Raw genomic sequence first — 24,238 nt, 5'->3', positions numbered from 1 at the left:
TCAGCTGAGGAAAATGGGGTTCCAAACCACTCCACTCAGGGTTGCAAATGATTTGTTTTGGTGTTTTTCAGTGAGTGGATCAAATACCACTTTCTACTGCTCTCCTTTCCCTACCCACAACTTCCTCAATGCTTTCATTTCTTTTCCGTCCATGCTCCCAACTACTGGAGCACTCCTGAATGGAGGAGTCTGTGCGTTTGTGTGTGTGCATATTATTCATTCTTTCAACCCCCCAAATTTGCACAAAACCAGAAAATTGCAGAAGCAAGTCATGTTAAAAGATTTCTACACCAAACATTGTGCAACAATCTGAAAAGTGTCTGCTTTTCATTTCTTTTCCACCTATGCTTTTAACTATTTCCAGCATACTCCTGAACAGAGGAGGACGTCTATAAATGTTTTGATACCTCAGATTTGCCCAGAACCAGAAAATGGCAAAGCTGTGCACTGACACTTTACAACTGCCTGGCTGTGTATTTTTGCACACTTCTTAAGAAGGGATTAAACCTTAACCCTAACCACTACTACCACCACCACCAAGGTGCATGTTGTGTCGGAACTTAATAGGCATCCTAGAATCAACAAATGAGAAGGCAGTGATAACACAAGAGGGAACACTTATTGGCATGCATGGGAGGGAAACCAAAATTGCTTCTCACATAGAAATCCAAATACATGTGGGTGTGGACAACTCCAGTCTAATTCAAATGGGGGGAAAGTGGGTGAACAGCTAATAATGCAGAAATGTGGGCAAGCCCTTAATTAGCAGCATTAGTATAGTTTGTAGGTGGAACAAATACCAAGACTCAAAAGCCCTGACTTTCTCCTGTGTTTGTGGCTCTGCCTACCCCCATCCCAGTTTTCTCAGCCACATTCCAGAGAACTGTATAACGACATGCACTCCCCAGGGCTTTATATGCGTGCTTTGTAAATAGTAGGTACCCATGCTACTCTTCAGCATCTCAGAAGAATTTCAAAAGCAGCTTGTAATAAAAGCAGGGTGTGTGCATGCTTTCCCTGCTGAAGTTCTGGGTGTGTGCAAGCCCTTGGGTGCACCTCAAGTAAACTCTCTGGGATGCAGCCCCCATGGGAAGTTGCAGTGCTAGGATATTCTGAACCATGAGAGTATATGCAGGAAATGAAGGGCAAAAGGAGATAGGCCCTGGGCCTAGTTCCAATGCATTTTTCTCGTGCTTCCTTGCATAGTCTTACCTCGTCTCCCCGCTTCCTCCAGTTGCGTGTCAAGGTCCCCAAGCCACCCCTCAAATAACTCACAACACACACATACATTTTGTTTAAGGTTTTTGGCATAATTTTGACCTCAACTTTACTGAAATACATAAATGTGAGTGGTTGTTTAGGCATTGGTTAAGACTATCTGTCCCCCTGCCTGTGGACAGAAGTGACTTCCAGGCACCACCGAAAGCCAGTAAGGGAAAACAATATTGGGGAGAAATGGAGCTGAGGCACAGACCCTCACCTCTCCCTACATGCTCCCCAGGGCTTGCTGGCCCTAGCCCCATTCCAGGGATTCGGATGAAAAGATGGCAAGCCCCTGGATTCCTTTAACGGAATTCCCTTTCCACAGCAACCTTGGAGGGGCAGGCCCAGCCAATCTTAACCCCTCCTCCAACCAAATGATAACCATGCCTAACCACAACCTTACAAGTTGTGACGATTTGCTACGCAGTGGGCAAAAACCAAATGGCACCAGCCAATCAGCCAGATGGACAAAATTCCTACCAGGCCCCTGCCCCAATGGCAGACGACCCCATGACAGACATAGAAAGGTCAACGCAAAACCCATAAAATTAGGGCGGGTGAGCTGGTGATCCGTTGCACACAGTGAAAGAGAAACCTCCAAAATGCGTTCACAGGATTTAAAACATCTAATCCCTCCCACCAAATTGCAACATAGGATTTACCCCAACAACCCAGCCATCCAACCGTTGCCACAGGCTTCCTTAGTAATCCTGCCTGGCAACAGAGGGGTGGCCTGGTGGACCCCACCGCAACACACGCTCTCCATGAGGGAGAACATGCTTTTCCATGACTTATACACTGACAGAAAACGTGACACTTAAGCAAGCATTTGAGAAGATCGTGTGGGAATCCTCATACTCCTAATGAAGCTAAAGCGCCCATTGCAGAGGGTGTGGGTTGCTTGTTCAGCTCAAAAGTGCTCATCAGCTCAGGGTCACAGCCCACATCTTAATTAATTGCATGCAAAATATTGGCAGCATGAATTAATGTCATGCACATGAATATTTATCAATGGGGCATTTGCACTCTATTCCCAGGAACACCAGTGTGTGGCTATGAACAGCGTCAAAGAAATGAAGATGGATTTTAACTTTAGGGTTCATTGTGTTGAAGATAGCCAATGATGATGGGACAGAAGGCTAGTTCTTCTGGCTGGTTCACATATCTACTTCAGCTCAAGATGGCTTGGGGCGGGGGTGGGGTGTGCTTGTCAAATGGTGGCTGGATTTTGAGTCTCCACTATCCTTGGGATTAAAAATGCTCTGAACATCTGCAAAAATGCTATTTCTTACCTCTCTGAGCACTCTAATGCTGCTCTAGAGCAGTGTTTCCCAACCTTGGGCCTCCAGCTGTTTTGGGACTACAACTCCCATCATCCCTAGCTAGCAAGACCAGTGGTCAGGGATGATGGGAATTGTAGTTCAAAAACAGCTGGAGGCCCAAGGTTGGGAAACACTGCTCTAGAGGTTGATTTCTCAGAGCTGTTGGGCGGAGCTCGTGAGGGAGACATGGCATCATCTGGCACTTGTAGGCAAAAGGGCACAAAAGCCACTAATGGCCCTAAGGAGGAGAGAGATTCAGAGAAATTTGTTGCCAAAATAAGGCAGGCTCTAGCAAATGACTGGACTGATGCTCTGCACTGAGATGTTATCTGATCGCAGAGCTGAAGTAACACAAATGGCAAATAGCGCTTAATGCTAGCCTAACCACTCAATCTGAACTGCAATTACTCAAAATGACAAGTGGAGATCTGGAATTAAAGACTGAGGATCAGTCTCATAATGACAGCTGGAAAAATGTTCATGCATGTGGGATTCCGGAATGAGAGATGGTGTGTGTGTGGGGATTGTTTTTATTTTAAATTTGGTGGTTTGAATAGACCACCCCCCTCACTTCCGCTGACACTGAATAAGCTCACAGAGTAGGTGGACCCAAAACAAAGGCCTCAGACATGCCTAGGTACATTGTTGCATTTGAAAGATATCAGATCAAAAATTCCACCTTCCATGCCCTACTCAACTTCTATGAGTTTAAATATGAACCCTCAGTTATGGAGGTATACCTGAACCTATGCCTGGAGAACCTGGCCCATCACAGATCTTTCAAATACTACACTAAAAGCTGCAGGAACTACTTACCAGTGGGGTTTCCCACTTCAGATATTGGTGCAAGTGAATGGTAAATGCCTTGGAGCCAGTGATGATGAACAAATGGAAAATATTCTGTATAATCTTGAAATTATCATCCCAGAATTTACATCAAAGGGAAGGTCTGTCCCCTTTTTCTCCTCAGTATGGATGACTCAAAAAGATGGTGGCATTGCTCGTTAATATTATGCTTCTCAAGCCTAAGGCTTGAAGGCATTCAACTTCATTATAAAGCCTTCAGGCTTTTACGACTTCCCAAGGAAGGAGAATGTGTGGAGCACTAAGATAATTCCCCACCCTAGCCCCTCCTTCATCTCCTGGTGGTCCAGAGTAAAGTTATCCACCGCTTTCCCTGTCATGACTCAGTCATTTTCACCATGGATAGATAGTTATGTTTGTATTTATGCGTTCCTATGACTCTTGTTGTTCTCTCAAGTTTACTCAGTGCAGCTGCTTTACCTGAGATCTGCCATGTATTCAACACTCACACACCAAGACTCACAGTATGCATGCTTAACAACTTCCCATGTTTATAATGCCACCAGCCTTCAAAGTTATCTCTCTCAACGTCAAAGGGCTGGGCTCAATTGTTAAATGCTGTAGGGTGGAATCTATCTTAAAAAAGAACACCCTGATATAATCCTTGTTCAGGAAATGCACAAAAGAGACAAGGAAATTTGGGATTTGTAACTCCTGTATTTAACCCGAGGACAACACAACACATTCAAACTTCCATGAGATAAGAGAGCACAGCTGAAATCTCTAGAGACAGATCACATTCTCCAAGCTCTAGCATACACCAAAATAATTTACTATGAGTTTGGAAACAAAGCCTCCAAACTGCTAGCATGAGTACTAAAGAAAAGACGTTCAAGAAAATTGATTCAGTGCATACATAACCCTGAAGATCACCTCTACTATGACTCGCCATCAAACAGCCAAGAATTTGAACAATTCTTTCAAAACCTCTACACATCTACAGATCCATCTAAGGATTATATTGACTCTTACCTGTTATGAACTGGACTGCCAACTTTGACTGATGACCTCCGGACCTTTTTGAGTAGCACAATTTCTGAAACAGAAGTAAAGGGTGCAATTAAATGACTGAAAAAAGGTAAATTCTTAGGACCTGATAGGTTTACCGGGGACTTTAACAAAACCACAATTGCCATCACCACTGCTGCCTTTATGGATGCTGGCTTGGTCACTGAAGAAGATAAGAGACTTCAATAAAGTCAAACAGACCAAAGAAAATTTTACAAAATCCCTGGATAAGGAATTTGGTTTTCTTTGTCAGAAGGTTGAAACTGAACCTATCTTCTTTGATGGCTGTGAAGATACAACTAAAGTTATGTTGAAAGCAGACAGTTCAGATCAGCAGCTCCCCAGCAAAATCACAGAACAGCCTTATTCTTTGTACAGTGGGCCAGGTGTAATATATCTCTACCACTTCACTCCAGAGAAAGGCTAAAAGACAGGAAAACCAGCTAGAGTTATTACTAATAACCTTGCAGATTTCACAAAGAAGAAGAATATTGGTAAGAGCCTGCAGACCATTGGGGGAGATTCTACAAATGTTTACACCGGCTGGGAGGGTGGTACCATGTGTTGGGTAGAACCTAAACTTGGTTGTAAGCTGGTCTGGTTGGTTTGTGCCCTCCACACCAATGAGTTACCCTTGCAACACTTGATCACAGCACTCAATGGGAAGACCTTGTCTAACAGCAAGTGGACAGGTAACACTGAAAAATGCCTCACTGAAGAAATCTGCAAAAAAAATAAATACATTACGCTCCCTAAAATGACACACCCTTCCACCACATGTTCTGCTGTACAGTGGACAGGCCTCTATCTGAAGGCATCTTTCGACTAGATGACCCCTAGGGTCTCTTGTGGTCTTGGTTGACCACAAACTTGACATGAGCCAACAGTGTGACGCGGCAGCTAAAAAAGCCAATGCAATTCTGGGCTGCATCAATAGGAGTATAGCATCTAGATCAAGGGAAGTAATAGTGCCACTGTATTCTGCTCTGGTCAGACCTCACCTGGAGTACTGTGTCCAGTTCTGGGCACCACAGTTCAAGAAGGACACTGACAAACTGGAACGTGTCCAGAGGAGGGCAACCAAAATGGTCAAAGGCCTGGAAACGATGCCTTATGAGGAACGGCTAAGGGAGCTGGGCATGTTTAGCCTGGAGAAGAGGAGGTTAAGGGGTGATATGATAGCCATGTTCAAATATATAAAAGGATGTCACATAGAGGAGGGAGAAAGGTTGTTTTCTGCTGCTCCAGAGAAGCGGACACGGAGCAATGGTTCCAAACTACAAGAAAGAAGATTCCACCTAAACATTAGGAAGAACTTCCTGACAGTAAGAGCTGTTCGACAGTGGAATTTGCTGCCAATGAGTGTGGTGGAGTCTCCTTCTTTGGAGGTCTTTAAGCAGAGGCTTGACAACCATATGTCAGGAGTGCTCTGATGGTGTTTCCTGCTTGGCAGGGGGTTGGACTCGATGGCCCTTGTGGTCTCTTCCAACTCTATGATTCTATGATTCTTCCAACTCTACAGTTCTCTGTTTCTGCATCCAGAGTAATGGTAAAGAACCATAAGTAAGAACAGCAGGGACCCTGAAGTTGTCTATCAACAGTTGGCAGACTGAGCAGGCATGCAGTTTTGAGTGAGATATATTCCAACTTAAATTACACTAATTATTTCAAAGTGGGCACCTAACCATATAAATGAGGATGTGCAGAATTGTGTCCTCTTTTTTCCTTTTTTTGGTGATGCCTTCGCTCTTGTTTTGTGAAGTGTAAATGGACACCTGGTACAGCAACCAGCCATAGTTAAGGAAGTGTTTACAGGGGAGTCAGAGCAGAGGATTCCAAGATGAACTGGAACTCTTAATTCTAATAGAGATTGTGAAGCAAAAAGCACCATTTGGAATTGCAAAGTGGAATGTAGGAAACAAGTGTATTTAACTAACTATAATAGTTAGAACTATGAAATGATATGTTTGAAACATTTGATGTGAACAATATTTCAAAACCAAAGCATTGGTGTCTGCACTTGTATCAATGCACTGCAGGGTTGGGAAATCTGACTCTCCAGATGTTGCTGGACTTGCAACTCCCATAGTAAAGGTAAAAAAGGTAAAGGACCCCTGGATGGTTAAGTCCAGTCAAAGGCAACTATGGGGTTGTGGCGCTCATCTCGCTTTCAGGCCAAGGGAGCCGGCGTTTGTCCACAGACAGCTTTCCAGGTCATGTGGCCAACATGAGTAAACTACTTCTGGTGCAACGAAACACCGTGACAGAAACCAGAGCACACGGAAACGGCGTTTACCTTCCCACCGCAATGGAAACTATTTATCTACCTGTACTGGCGTGCTTTCAAACTGCTAGGTTGGCAGAAGCAACGGGAGCTCACCCCATCGCAGGGATTCGAAATGCCGACCTTCTAATCGGCAAGCCCAAGAGGCTCAGTGGCTTAGACTACAGTGCCACCTGTGTCCCATAACTCCCATAGTCCCTGGCCATGGGACTGACCGGGCCTAATGGAAGCTGGCAGCCCACCAACATTCTAGAGGGCTGCAAACTGTCCCTGATGTACTTACTGCATGCTTGTTTTGGAGGTACATGCAGAATGCATCCCACTGCATCACGGCAATCTTCAGAGGTGAAGATGCAGCAGTATCTTCTTTGCACTCTGTAATAACATGCTGTGCAGCTGTGTTACCTCTCTAACCTAATTCAAAGGTTGCTTACTCCATATATATCTATACTTATCCTAAAAGGTTCTCAAACATTTAGCAGGTGCTTTCTCATGCTAGGGTTCTGTCCATGTAATGTAGGATCTGGTCAGTTTGGTCACCTCTAACAGAGCAAGACGACATGTGTGTGCACATTATACAAACTGCAAATGAATAGTTTTACAATATATACAAAACATACACAAACAAAAGCAAGCATTGCCACTACAGTTGCCTATATAGAACATTTTGTCCTGCCATAATGCAAGTGGAGTACAAAACAGAATGACATTTTGATGGGTTTTGGCCCAAAATTAGTACCATTTTGTCCCCGAAGAAACATCCAAGAAAGTTGCTCACATCTACCTGCATCATGCCATTTTAACTGGAAGATTTTCCATTGTCTTTAAATACTATTACTGCAATGTCTATAGTTGGAGGCGCTCCTATTTTTAGCTGTTCTTAGGTGTTACATCAGCCTCATATTTTCAAAGAGAAAGTGGCCCTTGCTTTATTGTCATTATATTAGTACAACCTGTGATCTTCTACACTCAGTACAAAATAACTTAACTAGTCGGTAGAAATTAGCCTGAAACATCTTAAGACTGCAGTCCTCTAACCAGCAACTTTTTTATTTCTCCCTCCCTATTTTGCACTTCTTGTTGCTTAACTCTGAGGAAGAGTTCTGTGAAGTTCAGAAGCTAACTTACATCTTTTCAACTTTTAATTGGTCCTAATAAAATTATTTCTGTTTTGATTGCCCTCTCCCTCTGCAAAAAAAGAAAGAAAGAAACCTGGACCAACAGGGCTGCCGACATTTGTTTTTTAAAAAGCATGTTTCTTGCATGCAATTAGCCTGTGTCAGGAATGTTATAATGTGTTTCCTGGATTCAGCTCAATCTTAAGCCTGGTTGTCTTCAATTTTTCAGGTCTGCTCTCCAGGAGAATTGCATTCATGGACATACCCCAACACATCTGCAGATAAGTGTTGAGGAACTAGACACCGGACTGTTTCTAAGGGCAGGCTCCTGTTATTCAGTTTCAGTAATGCAAGTGTTTTAAGGCACAAGTACAAAATTCAAGTACAAAGCAGCAGGACACCCAAGTACGTAATGTTGGAACAATTAGACGCATGTGCCTGACATGTGCCGGACACATGTGCTGTGCAGAAGTCCCAAAGCAGTTCTGCAAAGTGTATGCTTTTGGATTTTCCTCCTTTTTATTCTGACATTGGAAGTGGTCCTAAGACTTGTGAATTCTTGCTGCCTTCCCTTGTACAACTACAAAGAGTTATTGTTATCCATCACATCACCAGAGTAAAAAGCAGGGGTGGCCAAATTGTGGTCTTCCAGATGTTGTCAGACTCCAACTTTCATCAGCCCCAGCCAACATAGCCAAGGATTGGTAATTATGGACAGTGGAATCTGGAAACAGATCAGTCATTCTGGAGTCAAGGAATAGCATGGATGATATACATTCAAGTGGCCTCCTTTTACACTCCTCTATGGCTGCCTTTTTCCTGAAGAACATAGGTAACATTTGCAATTGACCGTACTTTATTTCTCCAAAGCAGTGCTTCTCAAACATGGGTCCCCAGCTGTTGCTGGATTACAACTCCCATCATCCCTGACCACTGCTCCTGCCAGCTAGGGATGATGGGAGTTGTAGTCCAACAACAGCTGGAGACCCAAGTTTGAGAAACATTGCTCTAAAATACATCCCATCTCATAGCAAAAAATAAAATAATATAGTAAAAACCAACCATACAGTAAAAAATATTCTAAGTATCTGTACTGATTTTCAATACTGATGTGCCAAATTACACTTGCAGAGACTCACACCTGCAGTATATTGAAACTTGATAGTCTGGCAGTGCTGGTAGTGAATTGCCTAGGCTCCTAAGCTTTGCAAAAGCCTTTTCTTTAAGTGTAAGGTAAAGGGACCCCTGACCATTAGGTCCAGTCGTGACCGACTCTGGGGTTGCAGTGCTCATCTCGCTTTATTGGCCAAGGGAGATGGCGTACAGCTTCCAGGTCATGTGGCCAGCAGGACCAAGCCGCTTCTGGCGAACCAGAGCAGTGCACGGAAACACCGTTTACCTTCCCACCGTTTACCTATTTATCTACTTGCACTTTGACGTGCTTTCGAACTGCTAGGTTGGCAGGAGCAGGGACCGAGCAATGGTTGCGGGGATTTGAACCACCGACCTTCTGATCGGCAAGTCCTAGGCTCTGTGGTTTAACCTACAGCGCCACCCGCATCCCTTCCTTAAGTGTACTAAATGCCAAAAAAGGAAACCAAGAAGAACACCTATATAAGTGTGAGGTACACAGACATATATGGAAACCTTCCAGCTAAATTGAGTCAGTTCTGGAATGTTTGATGCTCAGCCATAACATGCAGTCAGGTGTGGGGCAGATTAATAAGGCACTCTGGATTTTCATATGGCTTAAACTCCCCCACAAAATTGATTGGCATTCCCATTCAAATGGTGCGTGTGCACTGCATCATGTGATCGATTTTGCATGGTGGGGCTTCCCTGGGCCCCCACAATATTTTATTCAAGTTGGCACCCCTGTGTAGAGGGTTCCATAGACAATATTAAGCACCCCCTTCTCCCTCCAAATCTCTTCCCCAAACCCACCTTCATGAAATCTCTGACCGAACCCCTCAGTTATCGCCTTCTAAGGTGAAACAAAGCCTAAGTATGAAGAAGTAAACAAAATGCACATGCCTGCTTCATGTTCCACTAATCTTTCTATTGCCTGCTCTCCTTGGAGCAAGCAGAAGTCTTGTTCCTTGGTAAAGTATCATGGACTGCAATACAAATTACAAACCATAAAAAGCAGTGGCTATTAAAGACTGCAAGTGGGAGCTAGGTAAAGGTAAAGGTACCCCTGCCCGTACGGGCCAGTCTTGACAGACTCTGGGGTTGTGCGCCCATCTCACTTAAGAGGCCAGGGGCCAGCGCTGTCCGGAGACACTTCCGGGTCACGTGGCCAGCATGACATCGCTGCTCTGGCGAGCCAGAGCCGCACACGGAAACGCCGTTTACCTTCCCGCTGGTAAGCGGTCCCTATTTATCTACTTGCACCCGGAGGTGCTTTCGAACTGCTAGGTTGGCAGGCGCTGGGACCGAGCAGCGGGAGCGCACCCCGCCGCAGGGATTCGAACCACCGACCTTTCGATCGGCAAGCCCTAGGCGCTGAGGCTTTAACCCACAGCGCCACCTGCGTCCCTCCGCAAGTGGGAGCTACAACAGTGCAAAGTGCTCCCATTCAGTGTTCTAGCTAGCTATGCTCTCCTTCCCAAAATTCCACTCCATTCTCTCTCCTCCCTAGTTTGCTGTTCCATCTCCCAAAGAACCAATCAGCTATTTGAGGCCACTGAGCATGGCTAGTTCTCATTGGGGGCTTGCTAGTGTTTCCACAGGCACCCTTAGTGTTCACCCGCCCACCCACCAAGAATTGCTTAAAGGTAAAGGGACCCCTGACCATTAGGTCCAGTCGTGACCGACTATGGGGTTGCAGTGTTCATCTCGCTTTACTGGCAGAGGGAGCCGGCGTACAGCCTCCGGGTCATGTGGCCAGCATGACTAAGCCGCTTCTGGCGAACCAGAGCAGCGCACGGAAACACCGTTTACCTTCCCGCCGGAGTGGTACCTATTTATCTACTTGCACTTTGAGGTGCTTTTGAACTGCTAGGTTGGCAGGAGGTGGGACCAAACAATGGGAGCTCACCCCATCGCGGGGATTCGAACCGCCAACCTTCTGATCGGCAAACCCTAGGCTCTGTGGTTTAACCCACAGTGCCACCCATGTCCCATAAGAATTGCTTATATTTCTGCAAATCTTGGGGTTCCAACAAGCCTCTTATATACGGACAGTGTCGTTACAGCAATTTAAGTATCCACGCTCACCTTCAAACTTTGGAAATAGGGGGAATTATTTTTATTATCCCTTCCAGCTTTACATTTGATAGATCTTTGCTCAGTTGTTTTGATGAATTTTAATGGATAATTCTTTGGTTACAACGTGTGCAGACTGTTTCTAGGGTATGTCAATGTGAGAGTCAATTTGCCAAATGCAAATTGGCATCTTTCTGAAATTATTCTTGGGAGGTGTGTGTGTGGGGAAAATCTTATTCTCAGGAGTGGACACACGGAATTGCAGCACAGAGGCACCCACCCACCCAGAAAATCAGCTTAAACACCAGAACCCACTATCCACATTTGCAGAAACATAGAATCAAAAGCACACATAACAAAATAAGATGCAAGGCTGGCTGGCTGATCTTTACAAAGTATTTTCTGCAGGGACGAAACCGCATAATATATTCAAGATGTCAGGGGTTAGCCGTAGTGCACGTGAACCATGCTGTGAATGCCTCACCTTTTACTTTTACTGCTGTAATTAGATTACAAAGTTTTTATTGCCATTTTAAATTCTTCCTTTATAGGTTGCTACCCAGCTATGGGCTGTTTTTTTTCATCACACTTGGAGCTCAGCGTATTTAATTTTTGCTCCTACAATGCTGGATTAACTCTGAAGGATTGTTGAAGTCACAAGTCAGTCACCCTTGCCCTCCTAATGGGATCTCACTGCTAGTACATGACCCTGAAGTGTAATATATACAATCAGCTATATTTATTGGTGGTGGGAGTAAGGAGGGAAGTGGGAGCAGCTGGATTGCATAAACATCGAGACCATTTGTCCTGCCTACAGTAGCCATGACATGTTTAGACTAGTGCGACACAGTCCAGCAAAACCTTCTTTCCACTAGTGGTGTATGATGAACTGATAAGGAGATGATACCTAGGAGGACAAAAAAGGTTATGAGAAAGGATACCATGGGCTTAAGGGGTAGAAAATTAGTTTCCAGATTGTAAAAAGTGGGGATGGAGGTTTGAGGAGAAACTCAAATGTAAACCTCAAGGCTTCAACATCTAGCCTAACTTTTCTGTTTTCCCCCTCATAACCTCCACCTCTGACTAGCTTGGCAGGAGAGTTCTAGACAACTTGAAAATTTGCAAACTATTTTGTGACAATTTGGGTTAGTCCTAATAAAGGTATTTCCCAGCTGTGGATTTTGGAGAGTGCCCCCTCCCTGTGCTTTATGGCTGCCTTTATTTTTTATGTAAACAAGGGCATGTCAAAGAGATTCTGGAACTCTGCAAATCAGGAACTGGAGAAAAAGCAGCATTTTTACTTCCTGTTGTCGCAAACTATTCCACTTGGATGTATACATATTCCAGTCGGGTCAACAAGAATGGCTGCTTGCTAAAAACAACAACAACACTGCCCTGGAGTTCAGACAGTGGACAGCCTTAACCTGCAACTCCAAAAAATAAAAATATCCAAGAAGACAAATTCAAAATATACTGAGCGGCAATGCTTAGCATTATAAATATGTATCAAATCAAATCCATTTATTGTGAGGACCATGCCTGTGCACAAAAATCAACACTAAATATGTATAAAATGGACACCAGAGGTTTTCAGGCATTATGACAAGCAGAAGTTGTCTTTTGTACTAGAGCTTTAGGTTCAAGGCAAATTGGTTTCCAGCAAGTATATATTGCATATCCTGATCATATACCTGACCGATACATGTTTGCACCAACATAGTGCTACCTGAAACAAGATAATGTTCTACTCTGACAACAAGATGACCTGTTAATGGATTTGGACTATAGCTTTTATGGAAGCTTCTTAAAGCAGGGGTGAGAAGCTGTAAGCTGTCCAATTGTTGCTGGAACCTATAAATGGGTCAACATGCATCTACAATCTGGGCAGGAGAGGAATCAATAGTTACACCTTAACAGGCCAAGAGAAGATAAACAACTTGTGTCCATTTCCTGCATACTTCGTAATTCTATCTCACTGTATAAGCACCCTAGTGAATCAGTGGGGAAAGCCCTAGGTTTTTTTTTTAGCTTAATGTGTTTGGTACCCCAATCATGGGAAGCAGGTGGCACTGTGGGTTAAACCACAGAGCCTAGGACTTGCCAATCAGAAGGTCGGCGGTTCGAATCCCTGCGACGGCGTGAGCGCCCGTTGCTCGGTCCCTGCTCCTGCCAACCTATCAGTTCGAAAGCACTTAAAAGTGCAAGTAGATAAATAGGTACTGCTCTGGTGGGAAGGTAAACAGCGTTTCCGTGCGCTGCTCTGGTTTCGCCAGAAGCTGCTTAGTCATGCTGGCCACATGACCCGGAAAGCTGTACGCCGGCTCCCTCGGCCAATAAAGCGAGATGAGCGCCGCAACCCCAGAGTTGGTCACGACTGGACCTAAAGGTCAGAGGTCCCTTTACCTCTACCTTTACCCCAATCATATTTATTTATCAAGGATTTAGGAGACCAAGCAGCTGCAAAATCTAAAAAGAATTGTAGTGCAGATGTGATTATGAAAATGTCCTCAAATGCTCAATTAGAGAGCGCTGTGAGCTCCTCTCATAGTCAGGGTCTGGATCTGCCAGTGACTCATGGACACTGGCTTCTGGAGAAAACGAGACACGTTCCTTTGTCTGAACAGAACCTTCCCATCTGGAATGTGTGGTGATTAAGATAAAGAATTTCACATGGCCACAGAATAACCGAGAGTCCTGGGCTTGTAAAATACGCCATTTCCTCCATTAATTGTGTCCACGTGGAGTTGTAACCAAGTAGCTGGAACAAATAAACCTGAAGCAATATTGTTTCCCTCTAAAAAACATTTCACTTTAATTTCTCTAAGAGGTTTGAACCCATTAAAAATAGACCATCTCCCACGGGAGCTTTTGCTCACCTTCCCGATCACATCACCTTAGCTATGCATGCTGCAAAGCTTATCCACAGCAGGGAGTATATATTAGTCTATTAAATGCTTACCATTAAACCTCAGGGTGACCTGAGCTCCTGAAAGCAGCTAACCTATTGGTACAACAGCAGTAGGCCTACCTGCCCCTCCTATGAAACAAAGGTTACCCTCGTGTAAGAAAAGAAAGCAGGTGAAGGGGAAATTCAGTACCAAACCAGAGCTAAGGCCACAGTCACACCATTTATTTAAAGCACTTTTGTTTGTTTGTTTAGTCATTTAGTCGTGTCCGACTCTTCGTGACCCCATGGACCAGAGCATGCCAGGCACTTCTGTCTTCCACTGCCTCCCGCAGTTTGGTCAAACTCATGCTGGTAGCTTCGAGAACACTGTCCAACCATCTCGTCCTCCGTCGTCCCCTTCTCCTTGTGCCCTCCATCTTTCCCAAAATCAGTGTCTTTTCCAGTGAGACTTCTCTTCTCATGAGGTGGCCAAAGTATTGGAGCCTCAGCTTCAGGATCTGTCCTTCCAGTGAGCACTCAGGGCTGATTTCCTTCAGAATGGATAGGTTTGATCTTCTTGCAGTCCATGGTACTCCCAAGAGTCTCCTCCAGCACCATAATTCAAAAGCATCAATTCTTCGGCGATCAGCCTTCTTTATGGTCCAGCTCTCACTTCCATACATCACTACTGGGAAAACCCTAGCTTTAACTATACGGACTAGGGTACCACTTTAAACAATCATGTCTTTTCTCCCAAGAATTTTGAGAGCTGTACTTTGTTAAAGGTGCCGAGAGTTGTTAGGAGACCCCCATTTCCCCCACATAGCTCCAGTTCCTGGACTGGTTTAACAATCCCTCTTCACAGGGAATCTGGGAATGGTAGCTTTGTGAGGGGAATAGGGGTCTCTCCCGCGATAACTCTCAGCAGCATTAGCAAAATGCAGCTCCCAGAATTCTTTAGGAGGTAAGCCATGATGGTTTAAAGGGGGCATCATAGTGCTTTAAATGTATGGTTATGAATGTTTCCTTAAGGTCAGTGAGAAAGAGGAGGATTGGTTTGAGAAGATATTGAATTATTGGAGTAGGTTTGAACAATTTGGGGTTATTAAAATGTTAAAAGTTAAACAAACCTTGTAGAAGGAGGAGTATAAAGGTATATAGTGGTGTACATATGGTTGATTTGAATACGTTATTATTGAATATGTATATTATTGAATATTGTATACCCAATGTATCAGCCGCCTGGGGGTTTCACTATTTGTGTTTTAGTGGTTGGTAAAAAATAAAAAATAAAATATTTTTTAAAATGTATGTTTCCTTAAATCTCAGTGCAATGATTGAATCAGACATTCGGTGTTACGCTGACCCAATCCCACCCCTTTATATCCCATTCTCTCCCCACATGAAGAAATAAAGAAGAAAAATGGACTGTCATAAATTGATGAGCAGCAGGACACAGCTCAACCATAAGCAAATGCCTTGCATGCAACAACTGACCAGGTTCAGCCCCTGGTACTTCCCAATTGCAGAATGTTAAGCAGCAAAGATCTCCTCTGAAGACCCTTTGGAGATATTGGAAATCAGAGTACACAGAGGAGCAGGTTAGATGGACCAACCGTCACAGCCAAGATGGAAACAACATATGTTCAAGTGATGCTCAGCTCAACCTTCTATTCAGCTTTTTATTCTACAATTTTTTTTAAACCCTTGTTATTTCAGAAACATTAATATTAACAGTAATGAACCAGTATCAAACTGTGGAGTACCACTGTGTTTTTCTGCTTCTCTGTTATGGCGATGACTGCTCATCTGTAATAACAATTTCCTTTCTGTTCAGTTATGGGAAAAGCTACTGAAAGACATTAACTCTTCTGTGAAGGAATAAGGAAGAGTAAAAAGGAGCATACTGTGCCCATAAAACTCCTTCATATGGCCCTCTGAACATTTTTCACTCCTCCCCTGTGCTCAGTCATGAAGCCGATGCCAATGTTTCTGGGCAGTCCACCAGAACCGTTGTGGAAATTGTCCCAGCCAAAAGGACGTAGAAGAATTCTCTCCCCCCCCCCCCCAGCACTAGGTCGCTGCCATTATTTTCCTGGTTTTAGTGTTCAGGTCATCACATCTGGAAAAATCCTAGCTTCACCAGAGAAATGATCCTTACCTCAATGAGAACTGATATGCTGCCTTGTAAGTTAAGATCAGAATTTATATATTACAGTCACAATATCTCATTGTAGCCTACAGGCCAAAGGTTTCCTTCCCAACAATGGCTGAAGAAAAAAGAACACGAGGAAGAAAGTCGCTGAGGGGAAGATCACAAGGAGGAAATGGATAAATCTGGAGGCAGTGAGAAATTTTACTTTCTTGGACTCCATGATCACTGCAGATGGTGAGAACAGTCACGAAATTAAAAGACGCCTGCTTCTTGGGAGAAAAGCAATGACAAACCTAGACAGCATTTTAAAAAGCAGACACATCACCTTCCCTTCTTTCTAGTTACAGCTTCATCTTCATGGGTTTCTGATGCCAACTGTACAGTGGTACCTTGGTTTAAAAACAGCCCTGTTTACAAACAATTCAGTTTACGAACTCTACAACCGGAAGCAGTGCCCTGTTTTGCGAACTTTTTTTTTAAAAAAATGTTTAATCGTTTTTTCGATACAAACATCAACCGCAAAAGACACATACAACAAAAACCATAATAACAATAATAACACAATTTGGCAATTCAGATTTGAATACACTGATATACCTATGACTACACCTTTTTAAACAATATCTTCCCACTTCTCTCTTCTCCCCCTACTTCCCACCACTATCTGGCTTATCGCTTAAATATTCGTTCCAGATTTCTTCATATTTATCCATTCTTATTTTGCGTTGAAATGCAATTCGTTCATATGTAACTAGTCTGTCCATATTTTCAATCCATGTGCTCAATGGAATCTTTTTGCAGCTCTTCCAATTCATCAAAAAAAGTTTTTTTTGCTTCTAATATAGCACGGTACATCCATTCTTTTTGACCCCTTGAAATCTCCCACGTTTCCGGAATATAATTTAGAATTAAATTCAGTTCCCCTAAATAACAATTTTTTTTTTATTACTCTTGCTATACATATCCTCACCTCGCGCTAAAATGATCTTATCATTGGGCAGTTAATCAACATATGTACTAAGTTCACATTTTTTACTCCCACATCTCCAGCAGTTGTCTGCACTTCTTATTTTCTTCTGGTATTGTTTTGCTGAGTCCATCCTGATTTGTGAACTTTACCTTGGTCTAAGAACAGAATCTGAGGAGGCCTCATTAGGGAAAGCGCGCCTCAGTTTAAGAACGATTTCAATTTAGGAGTGGACTTCCGGAACGGATTAAGTTTGTAAACCGAGGTACCACTTCTGTTCAACTATTTCTTGCTGTCTGATTTCTGTGACCATTCACTGAACTTCCTGGTCACACCTTGTATTTTAATGCATCCATCTCCAACGTGATGTCCTCCAAATGTTTGGGACTCCACCCCCAGCAGTCCCAGCTAGTGTGTTGTGGGCCAGGCTCTTCTAAAGAGAGGCTGCTGCAATGCAATCAGAAGTATTTCTTAGAAGGTTCTTCCTTAGAAAGATCTCCAAAAAATAAATATCCATTCACAGGAAAGGGCACAAACTTTATACATTTCCAAAACCACACAAACTGCTTTCCAGACTTCATTAAAGATTTGTTGTTATTACGGCCATTACAGAGCCCTTGTCATGAAAGGGCACAGCAACCATTAGCTAATCTCTACAGCAAGCTACAATAGGAAAGTGCTCATAGTTCCCTACTTCAGAGAGTAAAGCAAGGTTGAAATCCCCACTTAAGGCCACAGGAAATTATCTCTCTATTCAATTACAGTTCGGGACTTTGTTCTTAGTCAGTGGCTCTCAAACTGTAGGTCACATACTTCTCCTGAAACAAATCTGAAGGTATTTCCACGGTCCCACAACCCAGCCCTAAATAAATGCCCAGTTGTGCATTTGATGAACAACATCCGCTAAATACGTACTTTCCCACAAAATTGCAGTATTGCTTTTGCAAGTAAGAGATGGAGCTGATGTGGTCAATTGCAACTAGGATTCTAGATTAGAAGACTTCTGCCTGCCATGCTTGCTTTCTATGTACAGAACCATTTTTTTTTTTTTAATGGCTAGGCTTTAAACATTTCTGAACTGAATTACTGGCAACCTGACTACTGAAGAGTCCCTATATCAAAACAGTACCATGATAGTTTGGGTAAGCACATGCAATGTCGCGAGTTGTAAGAACTTCAGATATGTCTAAATAACCAAGTGTGTTGCTTTGATGAATGCTTGCTAGAGATCTTCGCAATATTTTGTTTAGATAATCAGTGTAGCATAAGCTTCCGGAGGTCATAGGTGCTTGGAGCAAGGAATTGCAATTGCCAGTAAGAAAGGGAAAGAACTCTTGAAATTCCTTAGCATCTTTTGCAGTTGCACAGGAAGGTCTCATGGCCAAGTTCAAAAACATATAGGAAAGCTAATCTATTGCCAAATTTTGAGTGGTACCAGCTAACTCAAAAATTAAGTGCGGTTGGGAGATCAGGCTGGGGTGCAAAGTTCAGTGATACTCCATGGTGGACATAAACCAATAATTGAATCATATTGTATTGCATAACCTTATGTGGCTTAGATGGGTGGAAGCAGTACATTTGGGAAATAAAAGATGGTGAATATGACTGACATGGCATCCTCTGTTCGAATGCCAATTAGGGGGAGAAATCCCATCCTAGGATGTGAATGTGTGTGTGTATTAAATGTAATAGCGTTCTTTTCCATAACAAGGTATACCTTTGAAATAAATGTATTAAGCATGTGTTAAACATTTCAGGTGTTTACTGGATCTTTAAGGCAAATGATCCTTAATCCTCACTGGCCACAGAACTGTTATAATTATTAAGAATTATTAATTAGCAAAAATCAGGGATAAAGGCCCGTATTTATCCTTCAAAGTGCAGGACTGTTTGTTTGTTTGTTTGTTTGTGTATGAATGTATGTGTGTGTGTTTATCTGTAGATTACAGGATGAAATCTACATGATATTCTAATGCTAGAATATCATCCTGTAAAAACAGAACTCAAAATGGCATTTCTCCAGCCAGGAAAGAGCAATACAAACAGGAAGAAACATGCGCTGAGAAATTGATCCTTTTTTTTTTTTTTGAACCAAGTTTAAATGGAATAATTAAATTTACCATAATCAGTAAAATGTGTGACTCAGATTTATTGGAGCAGCTATTTCCCATTGCATAATTTCCCTTGTGGACTTTCAGTTTTAATTTAAAAAAGGGTGAACACATAGTTTTATATATGCCAGCATGTGTGTGAGGTTAAAGAAAGCATAAGACTACAGGGGAAATCAAAGCCTGACACAAAACACAAGGACTGGGTATGTTCTGCAACCATAATAAAATCACAGAGCACTCTGAGGAGCAAGCTGAATCACAGGAACAGTAATAAGGTAATCCAAGCCACTCAGAGGTTCAAATTCAGTGCAAACTGGGGACAACCTCTAGAGGTGGATTGTCACTGGCTGATGCTACCATATACCCAGTGGCATAGCATAGGTTTCCGGTGCCTGGGGTAAGGCAAGTGTTGCACCCCCCCCCAGGACTGGACAGCTAGGGTGGGGGCTCGTGCAAGGGGGTGCATGTGAAGGGTGAACGGAGCCTGCTTCTAACAGGCTCCTTGCCCGCTGTCTCTGTCCATCTGCCCACTAGACCAACCCACCGGCCACCATGACTCAGCTGCCAGGGCGCCTGTTGTGGGGGGCGCCTGGTTGCATGGTCCTTGCAAAATATGTGCCCTCTCATGCAATGTTCTGCAAATACATTAGGGGCGGGGAATCTGTGGCCCTCCAGATGTTGTTGGGCTCCTACTCCCCAAATCCTTGACCACTGACTTTGCTGGGCAACATCTGGGAGCCTGCAGTTTCCCCACCCTGATATATGCCCTGGAGCCACAGCTGGGATAGGATGCCAACCCGGTTGTCAGCAGTGGGTATCATCTGGAAGCACACATTTAAAGCAGGGTTAGGGAACCAATGGCTCTCCAGATGTTCTTGCACTCCAGCTCCAATCTGCCCAGGGCAGAAGGGTCTGTGGTCAGGGGTGATGGGAGTTGTAGTCCAGCAACATCTGTGGAGTGACCCTTGATAGAGGCAGCCACACTAGGGAGGATTCCCCCACAGCTGTGCAGTGGGGAGGAGGGTTTGTCCCTGGGGTCTGCTTAATCCCCTCCTCCATATCTGAGATCTGAGTGATAATCATGGGCTGGGACTTCCTGTCAAGTCCTGCTATGCCCTTCTTTCATAAGCAGATTTTAAATTAAAACATTCTTCTCTCACAGTCACCTTGCCATATATTTATATTTATATTTATTTATTATCATCATCAAAGTTTGGACCTGGGATTTTCCCTTCCTTTTGTCCTTTCTCTTCTTTCTAAGATCAGATTAACTCTTTTGCATTGCTATATAGTTCAGACATCTCAGACATAATCATTGCTTTATTTTTGAGGTGGGGGTGCCCACCTTGGTGGCATCAGTATCATGCTCTAACCAACTGAGCTATCCAGGCTGTTGAAAGCAAAAGAGAAGTATTGTTGGGGTCTTGTAATGGAATGGTAAGTGACATATTCTCAGAGTCCTGTAATGATTTCATGCTCTTTATTGCATCTTGCAAAACAGTGATTTGATTGCCCCCCAAACCTCAGGCTTTTATATACATTATTTACACAAGGAGTCCCATCTGATTGGCTGATTCTGCTTTCCTCCTGGAGCCCAATTGGTCTTTTCCTGCAGGCCAATCAGTTGTTGCATTCTACGATGCTACCAGCCTAATAGGCTGGTTAACTTCCTCCTGGAGCCTGATTGGTCTTCTCCTGCAAGCCAATCAGTTGTTGCATTCTAGGATCCTACTTGCCTATTGTTCTAGGATCCAAGCTTAGTACATAACAGTAAGGGGACCAGCAAGTGGGGTTATGATCTGAGCAAGAGTTTGATATTGACTGCTGGGTTGAAGGCTGAAGTCAAACACTGGAGACAGTCCTAGGTTACTTGATTGCTATACTTTGGCCTGCTCACTGTTTAGGTGTTTTGTTTTTCTGCTTTATATTGTTTGGATGACTGACTCGCTGTATTTATTTTACTTCTGTTGGGGGTTTCAAAGCATGCATTGCTATTTAAAGGTAATCCCTTAAAGATTTAAAGATTTAAAGGCAATACCTTAAACTGGGTTAGATGATCTGTTCTAGTCAATTAATGAATATTAGTCATCTACCCGGAATTAAGATTGCTGGAAGAAATATCAACAACCTCAGATATGCAGATGACACAACCTTGATGGCAGAAAGTGAGGAGGAATTAAAGAACCTTTTATTGAGGGTGAAAGAGGAGAGCGCAAAATATGGTCTGAAGTTCAACATCAAAAAAACGAAGATCATGGCCGCTGGTCCCATCACCTCCTGGCAAATCAAAAGGGAAGAAATGGAGGCAGTGAGAGATTTTACTTTCTTGGGCTCCATGATCACTGCAGATGGTGACAGCAGTCACGAAATTAAAAGACGCCTGCTTCTTGGGATGAAAGCAATGACAAACCTAGACAGCATCTTAAAAAGTAGAGACATCACCTTGCCAACAAAGGTCCGTATAGTAAAAGCTATGGTTTTCCCAGTAGTGATGTATGGAAGTGAGAGCTGGACCATAAAGAAGGCTGATCGCCGAAGAATTGATCCTTTTGAATTATGGTGCTGGAGGAGACTCTTGAGAGTCCCATGAACTGCAAGAAGATCAAACCTCTCCATTCTGAAGGAAATCAGCCCTGAGTGCTCACTGGAAGGACAGATTGTGAAGCTGAGGCTCCAGTACTTTGGCTACCTCATGAAAAGAGAAGACTCCCTGGAAAAGACCCTGATGTTGGGAAAGATGGAGGGCACAAGGAGAAGGGGACGGCAGAGGATGAGATGGTTGGATAGTGTCTTCGAAGCTACAAACATGAGTCTGACCAAACTGTGGGAAGCAGTGGAAGACAGAAGTGCCTGGCATGCTCTGGTCCATGGGGTCACGAAGAGTCGGACACGACTAAACGACTAAACAACGACAAAAGTCATCTACCCATTGCCTTAAACATCATGATAATTATCATGTTATCATTAATATTGTTCACCCTTCCATACCCTCCAACATCTCTCCGATCAAAATAGGGACATCCTATTCTACATCAGGAAGCTTCTCCCGTGTTTGATCTCACTGCACACATATACATAATATACACATATACATCTATCGCCTTGAGTCAATTGCAACCTCTCAGGGTTGTTGTAAAGGAAAAATGTGCAAGGGGAGGGATCGTGTACGAAACCTTCAACAAATAAATGCAATAAAATAAAATTTTGAGCTGTAAATTGCCTTGAGTCCCTTTCCAGGGAAAAGGCAGGATTAAATTAGTAGTAGTAGTAGTAGTAGTAGTAATAATAATAATAATAATAATAATAATAATAGTAATAAAATAGTAATAATAGTAATAATAGTAATAATAGTAATAATAATGTGAGAATGATCAGGAACATACCAGAGAGTAAACACTATTGAACTCTGTGGGACTCACTTCTGAGTAAAAATGCTTAGGATTGCAGTGTAAGGCTGCACAGTCTTTACCCAGTTACCTGGGAGTAAGCTCCATTGAATATAGTGGGACTTACTTCTCAGGAGACAGCGTAAGGCTCATTTTACACTGAAGGAATAAGCACTCCATGGTTGGCTGCTGAAGCATTGCAATCAACGAATTTGAAGTGGATTGGTGACATTTTCCTTCAAAATTATAGGAACGGCTTCCTAAGCCAGCTTCACCATTTCCTTCATTTGGTGCAGGAATTTTATTTTCCGTATAAACAGGATTCCATTTTTGCATCTACACGCACGCGCACACACACACACACACACCACTTTTAATTGTTCTCCGAGACGTGTAGGGGAGGAAAAAGAAAAAAGGGGTTATTCCGGGATCAAATCAGAAACTGGGACAGCTTCTGTAATTCTGGGACTGTCCCTGGAAAATAGGGACAGTATACACTTGTCACATTGCTTTCATGTTGCAGGACTCAAGATAGCTGTATTATTTCAATCCATTTTTGATGCAGCTCCATTAGTCTGCAGCTTTAACCATGACCTTGGATAGTGGAACTGCTACACTAAATTTAACTAAATTCTGGAGAAACTGATTTCTAGGTTGTGAAATATCCTCCACCCACCCTGCTTTATCCTCCCATACTATATTTTTGTACACTGAATCTAGTATGTTACGAGAACTGTTTATAGCCCAGTTGTGGTTGAATGTATTACAGTCCAAGTTGAAGAGGTCTTAAGGACAATTTGTCCATTGCCCTCGACCCATCTGGGTGGATGTTTCCTTCTTGGATTAATTTGTACCACGCTGTTCCTTCACTTGACCACATTCTAGCCTCACCGATTTCCCTCCATGGCAGCTACAGTGACATCTGTTTACTTACTTGGGAACTCATGGAACTGATATATTGGCGCTAGTCACAAATTAGTAGAATTCTTTCCAGATGCAGATGTCTTTAAGTATTCAAACAACAAGCCAAAAATCACTAAACTGTTTTGGCTATTTTGTCTCTTTGCTGGTATCTCTCTCAGATGATGTAAACACAATTACCGGGGCAATGACCAGAACACTTAAGACATGTTGCTGAAGTTTAGCCTGGGGTGGAAGGGATCAAGTTGACAGCTCCCTTTACAGAGCCCAAGCCAAATCCTGACAGCCCATAAAGGAAAGTAAAAGAAAAATTGACTGATGTTAAAAGCAAGCAGGTGTTTCTTTCAGTCAGCTCCGAGTCAAGCCAAGAGGCTTTCTGAACTTTGGTTGGCACAGAATATACAAGGGTGCTTCCAGATTTTACAGATGGCAAGATCCCAAGCAGCAAGTGCTCTTTCCTGTTATGTTTTTCAAGGACCAATACAGATGCTCAGCTCTATTGTATGTTCTCATCAGAAGAGGGTAAAAATTAAGCAAGTTGCAGGCTGCCCATTTTCTCCAATATAAAAGATAAAGGGACCCGTGACCATTAGGTCCAGTCGTGGCCGACTCTGGGGTTGCAGCACTCATCTCGCTTTATCGGCCGAGGGAGCTGGCATACAGCTTCCGGGTCATGTGGCCAGCATGACTAAGTCGCTTCTGGTGAACCAGAGCAGCACACGGAAATGCCGTTTACCTTCCCGCC

The 24,238-nt window shown here is 43.3% G+C and overlaps 1 protein-coding gene across 1 annotated transcript in view; it reads right to left on the bottom strand.

The window, feature by feature from the left end:
• Window positions 1-4,438: 4,438 nt before the first annotated feature.
• LOC307212652 (uncharacterized protein) overlaps window positions 4,439-24,238 on the bottom strand; it is a 230,559-nt gene continuing 210,759 nt past the window's right edge. Inside the window, exon 4 of the transcript XR_013837041.1 lies at window positions 4,439-4,485. The gene's annotated coding sequence lies outside the window, so the exon portion shown is untranslated. The remainder of the gene's footprint in view (window positions 4,486-24,238) is intronic.

This window comes from Podarcis cretensis (assembly GCF_951804945.1).
Source record: "Podarcis cretensis genome assembly, chromosome: 3".
NCBI lineage: Eukaryota > Metazoa > Chordata > Lepidosauria > Squamata > Lacertidae > Podarcis > Podarcis cretensis.
The sequence above is the reverse complement of the archived record's forward strand: the minus strand, read 5'-3'. Positions and strand labels throughout refer to the sequence as shown.